Raw genomic sequence first — 12632 nt, forward strand, 5'->3', positions numbered from 1 at the left:
TGTTTCTTTCTACCATTAAAAACATTTTCCTATACTCTACACAGAACAGTTATTCTTAAAAATGAATCAACATTGGGTATTTTTGCCTAAAAAATGCTCTTTAATTTTTACAGTTGAAGAATTATGTGATTTCTGCATTCCAATGTATATATTTGTTTTCTCACAGCATTGTGAAGTTGTCCTGTTTTCTTGTGGCTTGTACTATTTAAGGGAGAAATCGGCTGGATAATTTATGTTTCTTTTTCTGTAAATATTTCCTGGATGCTTGAAGCACTTCTGTAGTTTTTTGCCCTTTCCCTTTCTTCTTGTTTGTGAGAAGGAGTCTGACATTGTATCTCAAGATGGTCTAAAACTTCTATGTAGCATAGGTTATTCTCAAACTAAAGATCTTCCAAGAGCGAGTATATAGTCATGCTGGGACGTTCCCAGGATTATTTTAAATCGACTCTCTAGAATCTGACTGTGATGCTTCAATGCTCAGTCACATTTTCTCATGTTAATCTTTTTTTATCAAATTTTTTTTTATCAAATTTATCAAATTCATACTTGTAAAGAAAACATTTTAGTGAATGAAAGAGATCTTTAAAGTCATCCAGTGTTTTGGTGAGTGGATTTACAATTCATATTCAAATAATAAAACTACTGAATATAATTTCTTGAAATAAATTTACCAAGTCTTCCAGATTCTTCAATTACAGTCCTTCTTATGTTGGCTTGTTATTCCACATGTTGCAGGGTCACTGCCATATGATCAGTCCTTGGTCCTTTCCTTTGTATTTTTAATAATATTACATATAACTCCAGTGTCTTCAAGTCCCAAACTTTCATCATCTGGGGCATCTACACTCATGTAATCCCAGTGAATTCAGTCAGGCTGTTTTGGTTTTATCTCCTTTATACAGAAACAGCTTTTATTTCGTTTTAAGCTAGGCTTTGCTTTTTAGTTCCTACTACTTTTCCTTAAATATTTGTGCATATTTGTGGTGCTGTTTTAGCTCTTACATTAGGTCTCTCTTTCTATTTGACACTTGTACTATGGAAAGTTTTGCATATTTATTGGTTTCTCACAACAGTTGGGAGACTTTTCTGCATTTTTAATTTTCAATCATAAAAATATTTTAACAGAAGAAATTGTTACGAACAACACATAACACATCAAACCCATTAAAAGAAACTTCACATTCTGAGACTTATGAAAAGTTCCTGTTGAAATATTGCCCTGCCTTGTGTGATCTTTGAGAATTGTGTACTTTCTGGCTCCTCCTCATTATTTTATCCAACTTGTAGTTTTTCATAATGCATGTGTCCTAGCAATATATATATATATATATATATATATATATATATATATATATATATATATATATAAATCTAAAGTTTCTTTACAGATTTCTTTCTTTCTTTCTTTGTGATCTTTTCCCTGTAACTATTGACCCATTAGAAATCATCGAGATCTCTTTTCCATGTATCTGTTGAGCCAGACTGCTGGGTTAGACTTATTCTCTATCATTGCAGCATGTATTTTATATAGGAACTGGATGTCAATTAGGAAAAGGAGGGTTGGTAGTGTTACTCAGCTTTCCCCTTCTCTTAAGAACCATAGTTGATGGAGAAAAAATCCACACAGGTAAACAACAGAGGGGATGCTCTAATGAAATAAATTCTTCTGAAGCTTACAGGAAGACTTAGGAAAAAAGGGAAATACCTAAGAGTAAACAAGTAGAGGCAGAAAAACATTCCCTTATAGCTCTGTACCCAAAATGTGTGTGTGTGTGTGTGTGTGTGTGTGTGTGTGTGTGTGTGTGTGTGTGTATTAGATACAGGTACTGTACCTTAAATCTCAAATAGAATGACAATCAGGGAGAAATTGCAGTATACAGTAACCTCTTTATGATTCTGAGCTCTTAAAAAAAACCATGGAGCAAGCTATCCTTTATTTGTCTTGGAATATGTAATGTGTAATAGCTATTATGCTCCCTTGAGGGCACATGCATTCTGTGCCATGACACACAAACACTTATTAAAGGCTTACAAGCCTCTATAGGATAGAAACAATAGAAAAGAAGCCTAAAGCCTAAAGCACGACTAAGGATCAATTGATAGAAAGGGCTATGAGAACTCTGATATTGGATAGAAAGGATATTAAGATGACCAGTACCTATAGGAAGACTACATACTTTGTAGAAGAGGATAGAAGAACCCTGATTTTAGTAGGAAAAAGGGGGTCATAAATTACCAAGACATCCTCAAGTTTCATGAAAATTAGAGGTTGGAATGGCCACAATGTAATCACCAAAGAGAGGGTCTGTTTGGCCATGTTTTCAACAGTGTAGCTTTTTCTAAGAGCTCCTGTTTCCACATCAGAATTTACAAAAGATAAATAACAATAAATGGGAGGGAATTTCTGCAAACTGAATGTTTATTCTAAAGAGACTACATTTTATTAATGATTACTAAGAATAAGTGAATTTGGATGAGAAATCACTTCATTAGACTGCACACACCACAAAGCTATGAACTAAATTATCTTCTCTAGACAGATTTTGGCCTCAAGAGTAAGGATAAATTAAGTTTTATAAAATATTTTCCATATCAGTATGGCTGTATGCAAATCATGACCTTTTACATGCAGAATCAAGATATTCTTAAATAAGTTAATTCTATTCAATTTTTCCCTAAGAAACCTATGTTCAAAATTCTCTTCCACTCCCATATTGTGCTCAGAAATGCATTATTACTCTCTCCAAGGTAAATAGCAGGAGACCAATCAATTCCCAGTAATCTAGATTATTCAATCATAAAATGGGGCATCTGAGAATCTAACTGTGATAAGCAATTATCATATGGATTTTTGCACAGCCAGGACTCCTTCAACTTACAAATAGATTGACTACTAAAAGTTTGTTTGTTAAGAACTTTTTGAGCTCAATACTTATTTTCTCTAGGAGTAATAGTGGATATGGTAGATCCTTTGTTAAGTCAAATTAATAAAGTCTATTAAACCTATAAGTATTTCATTTAAAGCTTAATAAATATTAAATGAAAATCAAACATTAATTATCGTAGGCTCTTAGGGCACAAAGATTCGCAGCTTTGCATTGATTTGCATGATTTATCTAGATTATTAATCTACACAATATCAAAATATCTATTCGGTGCCTAACAGAAGTACAGGCTATAACATAAGATCCAAAGAGCTTGAGTCTTACTTTGAAGGATCCTGTGGTGATGTGGAGTGAAAATGTTACTCTACAAGGTAAGCATTGCTAATACAGGTGATAAAGAATGCTCTGGCAATTAATGAAAAGTACCTAATGAGGAGATGCAGCATATGTTTGAAGAAAAATTTCTCAGAAAAGACCTAAGATATGAAGTAATTTAATTCCTTCTGTGGGAAAAGTAAGAGATACTTGGTAGGAAGAATAAAAGCCCCAAAGACTTAAGAAACTCAAATGACATCCAAGAGTTACCAGTCCTAGGCTATTGATAACATATGAGTAATAGAGAGAGCGTGTGATATGAAATTATGCATACTACATACCTTTTAAATAGCATGGTAGTTATTATATAAACACAGTACATATACATGAATGTCTCCAAAAAACAATTTAAATTAAGCAAATGTAACTGGACTGAAAATCATTCCAGTTGAGTAGCTAAAGTTGTTCCCAGCAGAAAACAAAGGAATCAATGGAAAATTATTTTCACTTATTTTTTGATTCTTTTATTGTTTAAAAAAGCCTAGTGCCTCAGCCATAATTACAATAGCACAAAGAATCCATGCCAGGCACTATATCATGTTGGGTGACCATCATTGTGGTGACCTCCATGTTTTAAATAAGACAACACAATCTCTGTAGTAAATTGTAATTCTTCATAGTCACAATTTTTCAGTGGCCATGTGATGTACTTTGGCCAAATATGGTAACAAATAAAACAAAAGTAAAATGCTAACAGGGCTTTGTGCCATGAGAGTTGCTATTTCTTTTTTACTGAAAACTCTTGTTAGCTAGCCTGCTATAAATGTGTGGTCCAAACAAGAGTTGATACCAACCAGCAGCCATTTCCACTTATTGCCTACATGTGTTTCTACCTTAAGTATGAAGCTTCACTCAAGGTATTTGGTAATTCAACAGCTCAAATAAACTCAGGGTAGAGCATTGTACCACACTGATATACATGAGTCTGTGCATACAAAAATGCCTCCGGTTTAAAGCCAGCATCTTTTTTTTTTTTTTTTTTTTTTCGAGACAGGGTTTCTCTGTGTAGCCTTGGCTGTCCTAGACTCACTTCGTAGACCAGGCTACCTCGAACACACAGTGATCCACCTGCCTCTGCCTCCTGAGTGCTGGGATTAAAGGCATGTGCCACCATGCCCGGCTCAAAGCCAGCATCTTCTACATGATATTATGTAAGTATTTAATACCATAGTTTGTTCTTGGGAATAATTATAGACCTTATGATCTAAGAAGAATATTTCTGCCACTTTCTAATCATCTTTTTACAAATGGGAATGAAAAAGTGCAAATCATTGTACATACCACTAATAAAACTTCTCTTCCCGAAGACACCAAGAAACTTCTGAAACTGCTAAGCGCATATGTATTAATAAGCCACTATACTTACTCACCTATCTATTCACACATTTATTAATCTAAGTTTTTGTTTTGAGATATTCAAGTCCAATGTTGTGCTGGTTGTTTTGAACTGAAAGATAAACAAGATATAGCATCTTTCCCTCAAATCCTCCCTTCTGTCAAGGAAAAAATAGAGACAGTTATAAAGAGATTTATGCTATAGAGTCAAAATAATATGCAAAACAGAGATCATATGGGGGCAGAAAGTCTAGGCTTGTAAGCTTTGGCATAGTCTATTTAATTTGCCATCCAATGATTATCCTACAAGGAGCAAAGTTTTGTTTTTATAGTACTTTGTCTTTTAATCTTAATTATGTAAAGACAAAAATCAATATTATTTCCTGAATCTTATTGATCTTAATGCTAGAGTATTCAAAGATATTTCAAGATTTATTTAAAAGGACCATGCTGAAATTTAGTCTATTGTAATGTGTTAAGGTTATTACAGTGAGAGAGGTAACCCAGACAGAAAATCAAATAGCCCATATACTCTATTTGTTACTCAAAGCACTGAATATTTATGTTTGAGTATATAACCAAAAGGAAACAAAGAAACCAAGGAAGTGGAATCTGGCTAAGTGGTGTTGTGGGGAGAGAACTAAAATACAGAATGCCAGAGCATTGCCCTCCTTCCAGTAAAGGAGAAAATGGAAAATATGCAGAGTCTAGAGCTTAAAATAGGAGAGCAAGAGCAATATAGAGGAAGATGGACTGAGTAGGGATAAACATTAAAAATGTTTCAAAAAGACATGTGTAATCATTATTTTATGTTTACCCAAAATTTCACATATGCGTGTTTATGTATATATCATCTCCCAGTTTAAATACAATTATGCCACTTGAGCTGACATGCTGCCCCATAGAGACAAAGACATCTTAATAAAAATCCCAATACCAGACATGAGAAATCTCTTCTTAAGTTGTTGGTCAGGAGAGACCAAGAGACCTGCACAAACAACACACAGTCTGTTGGCTTTGTCTTTGGTTGCCTCCCAGAATTTGAAGATAAGGTCCTATTTCTGAAGACACCACACCCTTTGGACAGAGAATGTGGAGGGATGCCTTCTCTGTGAAGAATAGCTTTCATAGTATCTGAAGGTGTTATTCAAGCAATCAAAAGAGAAGAGCAATTGGTAACTACTGAGGTAGAAAGCAGAAAATCCATAGCAATGACGGGACTGGCAAGATATCCACAGTACAGCATAGTGTCATTTTTATTTTAAACTTGATTCAGACCTTCCTATTAAATTCTGGCTGTTTGAGCATTGTAAATATGTTTTGCCTTTGTCAAATAAACCTTTTATTTTATCACTATTATAGATCAATAGAAAAACTACAGATAGTGTTTGCATCTGTTACAAATGGTTTTTCCTAGTGATAGTTATCATTAGTGTAGAAAGTGTGCTACAGTTAATGAACCAATAGTAATATTTTGATACCCATGGACTGCTACACTTATTGTTTTCACTGAAAAACAAAATAGCTACTTTCCCATTGCAGTCTTCCATTTGTAATACTGTATTATCATGTCTCCTGTGTGATTATGTCTCTTCCTGATTTCTCTACTTTGGGACATATTCTCAACTCTCTTGGGGCACAAACAAGCTGACAAGCCAACTTGATATCAGATTCCTTAACTAACAGTATTTTTCCCATGGTGACACTACTTTGAGCATGTTGACAAAAATCAGCACATCGCTCAATAAAATAAATGTAAACAAGTATTTACATTTTATATACAATGAATCTAAATGTTCTAAATATCTGACCAGTGACAAAATGTATCTCTGGGAGCTCTCTTATGCACAGAGAACTCTAGGAGTATAACATGTCTGCACATGCATTAATTCCCTTCATAAAAGGAAGGCTTTTAAAGGCTACTAATGTGATAGCAATTTCTCAAAATAATCTCTTTAAATTAATCGATAATCAAAAAAGTGTACTTTGGTGTGGCTTCTTTTAATCTTCTGCATAAACATGGAGTGGTGTGTTGAGAGCGTCAACTTCTCAGCACTTGTACACAGAGATAGTGTCTAAATTCTTCTTCTTCTTCTTCTTCTTCTTCTTCTTCTTCTTCTTCTTCTTCTTCTTCTTCTTCTTCTTCTTCTCCTTCTCCTTCTTCTTCTTCTACCACCATCACTACTACTGCTGCTACTACTACTATTTCTTCTTCTTCTTGCTCTTCTTTCTTGTTTTTCTTTTTCTTCTTGCTCATGCCCACTTACTCCTTCTTCTTGTTTTTCTTGATGTTGTTGGTACTAAAGCATAATCTGAAAATAAGAATTATCAGTTGACATGCCAAAGTAGGTGAGGTGCATCTCAGAAGGCTCAATCCCTAGGTGAAGAACTATATAAAATTAATGGCTTCTGAGAGGAAGAATCAATCATCTCCAGAACTGAGTGTGACAGGTTATCTAATACTAAGTGCCCAGCCCTAAGCATATATAGATAGAAGCAAAACTAAATGGACTCAGCAGATTAAATTTATAACATATGTGTTTGTAGCAATAATAATTAAATAATAAGGGAACATAAATTTGAGATGGAGTTGGGAAAGACAAGGAAGGAGTTAGAGGAAAGAGAAGAAAGCAGATATCATTAATACAATATTCATATATAAAAATCTCCAAAAAAAAAAAAAAACAATTAACAAAATCAAGGAATTCTCTATTTGAGTTAATTATCACCACTGATTTATTATCATTATACTTGTGTTCCTAGGTTATAAGCATTTACCCAGTCTTTATTTGAAATGTACATGCTACCAGGCCCACATTTTAGAGTGTCAGGTTTTTAGAGTCATAACTCATCCAGATGTTAAGTGGCAGAGACAGGCCATCAGATAGTGTTCAGGGGTAATCCTTCTCTGTGGCTTTTAGAAAACATAGAAAATTTTCTGACATGTACCCCACTATTGGAAAGATAAGTAGGAACTGCACTCTGAAATTTGAGCAATGTACACCAAATAGGAAGGAAACAGGTGGTATTTTCTTAATTATTTACATAAAACATGGTATTTTAGCAACTCAAACGATGCAATTTCTTAGAAAAACAAAACAAAACAAAAACATTTCTAAGCATTATGGAACTTGTATCTGATATTTTCTGTTGCTGTTATGAAACTCCCTGACCAAGACAACCTGTAAAAGGAAGGGTTTATTTGAACTTACGAGTTCACTTCCATCATAGTTGGGGTAGCAGAAAGGCATGGCATCTCTCGAAGAAGAGCTGAGAGTTAACATCTCCAATCTCAAGCAGAAAACACAGAGCACAAACTCACAGTGGCACAAGTATTTAAGGCCTCCAAGCCCACTTCCAGTGATACACTTCCTCCATCAAGGCCACAGCCCCTCAGCTTCCCCAAAACAGAGCCAGCATCAGGGGGGTGGCAATCATTCAAATTTCTGAGATGTATGAGGGCCCTCTCATTCAAACTCTTGCACAGTCATCACCAGAAAAATTAGAATTTATTAATGTGGGAGTGGTTGGGGTGTGGTTAAGGGATTAAAAAGGTGTGCAACCATATAGAACCTGAGAGTTCAGTTATGACATATGTCAGTGATAGTTCTAGGGGAAAATATATTGTCTTGAATGTATGTAATGTATACATGTAATTATGTAATGAATGTAGCCTTTTTTGGGGACAATATTCTCAATCTCAGTGATGATCATTTAGAAATTTACAAACCACTTATGACAGCAACTGTAATAGAGTAAAACTAGACACATTTCTCCCTTTCTTTTCCTCTCCTCGAGAGGCAGAGGGTAATTAAGTTGCAGTTACACTAAAATTTGCACATGGAAAATTATCTTGGGTCCTGAAGTGTCTCATCTGCTTTGCAATTTTCTATGAAATGCTTTCAATATTTTTGAATTTATATTAAACCACAGGGGTCCAAAAGATTTCAGGAATGTTTGCATATGTATCAGATGTAAACAATCAATTAATTTAATAAAGGAAAATCACTATTTAGATGTTGGTTATTGAAAACTCAATTGCTATTTCTTAAGTAGAGCTAACAGGTTTATTTTATTTTTTTATTTCACTCTGAGATTACTCTATTCTTTGCACATATCTGAGCTTATTCTTCTGATCCCATGTAAACACATTGTAATCATGAGGATGACTTGAGTGAACTAGCTTAATAACTTGCTTTTCTTAGCCCATGTTATGGGTTGGTGACAAATCAAAATCTCATTCACATGCCTTCCACTCTATTTATTTAGGTTTTATAGTATTGAATATTTTTGTGTAAATTAAGAGAACTATATGGAGCTAGTCAGGATGGTTTAATTTTAGAACAAAACTATGTTGTCACTGCATCTGTCTCTAATGTCAATTTGCCAAGGAAAGGAGAGTATACTCTAAAAATCCTACGGGGTGAATTTAGAGATTGTGTTTTACTTAAAACATTTACATTGATTGTTTCTAGTGGCAAACTGCAAACTCTGAAAATTATGAGTTATAAAATATAGACTTTTCATTTCATGCCTTTAACTATATAAACACATATTATTTAATTTTCCCTGTTTTGAAACAAAGTATTTCTCTACTTAATTTATTTTTTCCCCATTGAAATCTTTGTCAATTCACAACTTGACTCAGAACCTGGTCTAAAAACATAAAAGAGCAAAGATGAATTAAATCTCTAAAGTTTCAAGTTTTTGCACGGTAATGCTTATTTATATATTCCATAGGGGGCCAGATTTGCCAGTTGTCTTAGCCTATATATTTCATGAGCCATTGGGAGACTAAAGCAAAAGGAAGACGCATTCTCTGAGGAATGTTCTGGAAAGCATTTTGGACATTCTCTGTTATGTCAGATGGGATCAGCACTGGTGAGTCTGAACGCGTCAATCCATAGGAGAGACCAATACAGCCAAAAGCTCTACTATGTCCAATGTGTCGAACTTAGGACTAATATAATAATTTTAGAATAAAACTAAATATGAACATCACACATTTGTACAGAATACATATTTACATATGTTCTCTAATCTCTATTTAAAATGGTGGATGATCACGTAGCATGATCAGAAGAAAGACTTTTCAAGGGTTCTTAATACTGCTCACATGCTCTAATCTAGTTTCAATGGCATAAATTTTGAAACGTTATTTTAGTTGTGAATGCCATACACAGAGAAAAGACCAGTGACAAAGTTTATCTTGGAATATTGTAAAATTTCCTCTACTTTTTAATCACGTGGATTACTTGCTGAACAATTTAATTTTGTAAATTTAGAGAAAATTGTCTATTTATTGAAGAATTTTAAATTGTGATTCCCTTTTAAAAACAGAATGAAAATATCTTCCAAGGTTCCAGGAGTATAAAAGAAACTTCACGATTCCCAATATTTATCAAGCATGCTACTTACATGAACTGAAAGTGTTCTTACTCCACAACTGTTATCGGGGAGGGGAGAGGTGAGGTAAATGTTGTTCAGTTTAAGAAAGCTATTTGAATGATAATCAGTAAGAGATAAGAAGCTTCATCACTTTGCAAAGTGTTCAATGCAGTAACACAATTTTTTGCATTCTGTTCCTATTTCTGAGAGATAGCAGTTAAAAGCTGTAGTTCTTTTCATTGGAGCACTGAAGTTAAAAATTAAAGTATAGGCACTTTTTTAAAAATCCAAAAAGGTTTCTAGGACCCTCTATTGCATTAATCAAGGATAATAAAAGTAGTAAACATTGAACCCCTACTCTGATCTAACTAATGGACAGCACATTCTCCACAGTTATGTGGAGAGTGGGGACTGACTCTGATATGAGCTCTGGTGCCCCATATTTGGCCACCTCCCCTTGGTGAAGAGGCCTGATGGCACTCAAAAAAAGAATAAGCAGGCTACCAAGATGAGACTTGATAGCCTATGACCATATAGTGGGGGAGGAGGGCCCCCTCAGTTTAAGATCTAGGGCAACTGAAAGCGGTAGGGTGGGAGGAACAGAAAGATACAAGTGATGGGATAACAATTGAGTTGGTATCTGAATAAATTATTTAAATAAAGAAATAAAGAATGGCAAAGTAGAAGGATCCAGAGGGTCCTACAAGTAGAACATTATGATAGGCAGATTTGGGCCCAGGGGTCCCGCTCAAACTAAGGCACCAGCCAAGGACAATACAGGTGGTAAACATTAAACCCCTACCCAGATCTAGCCAATGGTCAGAACAGTCTCCACACTTGAGTGGGGAGTGGGACATGACTTTCTCACATACTCTGGTGCTTCACATTTGACCATGTCGCCTGGAGGGGGAGACCTGTTGGCACTGAGAGGAAGGACAGCAGGTTGCCAAGAAGAGACTTGATACCCTATGAGCATATACAGGGGGAGGTAATCCCCCTCAGGAACAGTCACAGGGGAGGGGAATAAGGGGAAAATGGGAGGGAGGGAGGAATGGGAGGATACAAGGGATGGGATAACCATTGAGATGTAACAAGAATAAATTAATAAAAAAAAAAAGAAAGAAATAAAAACCCCAAAAGGTGCACCCACATGCAATAAACAACATAGAACTAAAAATATTTGTTTTAAATTATATACCAACTGAACTAAGACGTTAAATAATCTGTCATCCTTAGAGGCACCAACCGCAGTCATTATGGGCAATGCACTGACTAGTACAGAAGTTATAATGCTGTAGTTGATGATAGAGCATTGTGTACCTGCCCCTCACTCCTGGAAGAACCTTAGTTCAGGACCATCCTTTTTGTGTACTACAGAACCTTCAATAGTACTTAAAGTAAGAGATAAAATCCCATGGGATCGGTAAATAAACATGAATGAGTAAGTGACTACCTTGAACCCCTTTTTTTGTCTTTTCAGTGAAACTGCATCTTTTGTTATTACATTAAAGTACATAAATAATTAAAAAGAATCTGCTTGCTGTGCTTACACACTGTAGGTACGCATAGACACCCACTGTGACTACAACTTTTTAAAATACTTTCAAGTGTAGCAATTTTATATCTTGATTATTGGTTCTTATTTTAATATTTGAGCATCATCAGCTAACATCAATAACTTCTTATAATCATCTTTTAAAAGCAGAATTAGTAATTATAAATAAAATATTTTAAATAAAAGACCCTTGACATCAATTGCTCAAAGGTTTTGAATGGGAAAGCTTTCTAAATTAAAATGTGACATTGACTTCAACTCTGCTGGTCTTCATGCTGTAAACATCAGTTTTCTCAACTGAAAGGCCAGATTAATGGAACGTTGACAAAAGAAGATTGTTTATCATAGTATTAAAAATAGATCTAACTTTTTGAGTAACTACCTAAATATACATCTCCATTCTACTTCCTATATGCACAGCACACACATTTTTCTTGAATAGGTATATTTAATATATATCTTAACTGGAATAAGAAAATAAATATGTAAAATAAACTACACCAGATCTGAAGTCCTTATCACTGTATGGGACCACATGCTATCTGATAAATCTCACCTAGGAGCTTTACTTAAGAACTTAAAATATACAATGCATCTTACTTGTAGCTTTGTTCACTTTGTTTTATTTTATTTTTTTTTTATTTTACTTTTGGCAAAGTTTTAAGTAATTAATATTGTATATAGTGGTTTGAGTGAGCTCACTTCCCATAAGCTCATATATTCAAATACTTAGTCCCTACTTAGTGGAATTGTTTGGGAAGGATTATAATAATCTTGAAGGAGATGTGTCACTTAGGGTCGACTTTGAGGTCACTTAGGCCTTCTACTTGGGGGATCAAGATGTGCACCCTCAGCTGTTCCTGATACTACACCTCTGATAAACCATCACAAAATCTAACCCTCTTAAACTACAGGCCCAAATTAAAAATTTTCATTATAAAAAGTTGCCATTGTCAAGATGTCTTATCACAGCAATAGAAAAGTGACCAAGACACAGCACAAATTATCATGGGAATCTTCAGTGCCTTTATTTATTTATTTATTTATTTATTTATTTATTTATTTATTTATATGTTTGTTTGTTTGTTTGTTTA

This window comes from Acomys russatus, chromosome 24, assembly GCF_903995435.1.
Source record: "Acomys russatus chromosome 24, mAcoRus1.1, whole genome shotgun sequence".
NCBI classification, from domain to species: domain Eukaryota; kingdom Metazoa; phylum Chordata; class Mammalia; order Rodentia; family Muridae; genus Acomys; species Acomys russatus.